Below are 1664 nucleotides of genomic sequence, written 5' to 3' on the forward strand. Positions count from 1 at the left end.
ACCTCTTCTAGATATTGCACCGCCCACGGGCTACCTTGCGGGCTAGCCACAGGGTGTGAAGCCAAGGGCGTAATGACATAGTCTCCAGGGCAGCTGATTGGTACTGGTATCAACGACCGTGAAGGGTGCTGCCATTTGAATTAGAAACAACAGCCATAACCAGGTGGGTCCAGTGTTTGTTCGAGTTCTACCGTCCCTGTTGTTTATTGGTATCCGAACCTTCGACAAAACACATACTATATACAAAATCTATGTATGCATGATAACTGCGCTACGGCATTGTGTATAACTACATTATATATTTCCTGGAACACCAGTAATTACGAACGGCGTCCCCCTTTAAAGATGTGTTATTGCATTTGCCTGTGTTGCAAGGGGAACATATCGTGTTTCTAATATAATTTCAGGTGCTCTCGGGTTGATGGCGGTAACGAATACCCTAAGTAATTCACGACCACGCCTCGGCGAAACGATAACGCTCAACTGTACTGTGTCGGGTGGAGCCGGCAGCGTTCTAGGGTGGTACGTGTTCGCACATGATAGGGAAGAAACAATACATTTGTCGAACGATTGTTCTGTTGTTGCAAAGGAGTATAAATCAAGATTAACAAACACTAAATGTGATTCGAGTGATGATAATTATAATCACATTTTTCAATTAAGTAATGTTCAAATTTCGGACCGAGGGTTGTGGTACTGTCAAGCCGTTGTCAATATCAACTGGGCTCGATCACGTAAGCTTGAATTGACTGTTTTAGGTAAGTTAAAAACAACACTTATCATATGAAAGCAGCACTCAAATTTGCCCTTACTTCAGTTAAAATAATTCAGGCCTGGCCCAATACGCGGCCTACTGTCTTTAGAAAGTCTTTGGCCTCATTTCCCATTGTTCTCCTCTCATATAAAAGGGCTATCAGGCCAAATCTCCGTGACATCAACCCCCACGAGCCAGCTTTCACGGGGGTCGATTTTCCGAAACCAACAAGTGCAAATAAATGTATTAATGTCTTTGATCGTTCTTCTCTTGTTTTCCTCCTTTACCCAGGAACTAAAGTTATCAACCACCTTTGTTACGATGTTCCATTGTTAACCGTGCATGATACACCGTGCCTCGTTTTGACATTTTGACATTTCCCCCAAAAAACCTCGGCGAGCTGTCTCGGTTATGGGCGATATTTTAGATCCGCCCTCACGGTGTATGTATTGGTGAGACAACCAATACCTCAAGTTCCTATAACCACACATAATATATTGGACTCATGTAAAATTGCATCCTCGCATATAACGGACAGGTCTTTCAACTCCAAAGTCCAAGTTTCAAGTCTCAGATGACGTGGCCTTTATGGCGGCCTTCTTACGCTTTCTATTAGGCTCTAGTAGGAATGATGAAGATGTTGATAAGCCGCCCAGTTGCCGACTACTGTCTCTTTCCTTGATTCCAGTTCCACCCCTCACCCCGACAGTCACAAATCCATCGCCAGTCAAAGTTGGAAAAACTGCAAAGTTCACCTGCAATGCCGAAAATGGAAGCGTCACGAAACCAGTCACGTACACGTGGACTAAAAATGGCGACACTGTGTCACCAGGGACCATTGAACCCGGTGCCCTGCTTTTCTCGCCCGTCAAGAAGAGTGATGCCGGGAAATATGTCTGTGTCGCGAAAA

This window comes from Lineus longissimus, chromosome 18, assembly GCF_910592395.1.
Source record: "Lineus longissimus chromosome 18, tnLinLong1.2, whole genome shotgun sequence".
Lineage (NCBI taxonomy): Eukaryota > Metazoa > Nemertea > Pilidiophora > Heteronemertea > Lineidae > Lineus > Lineus longissimus.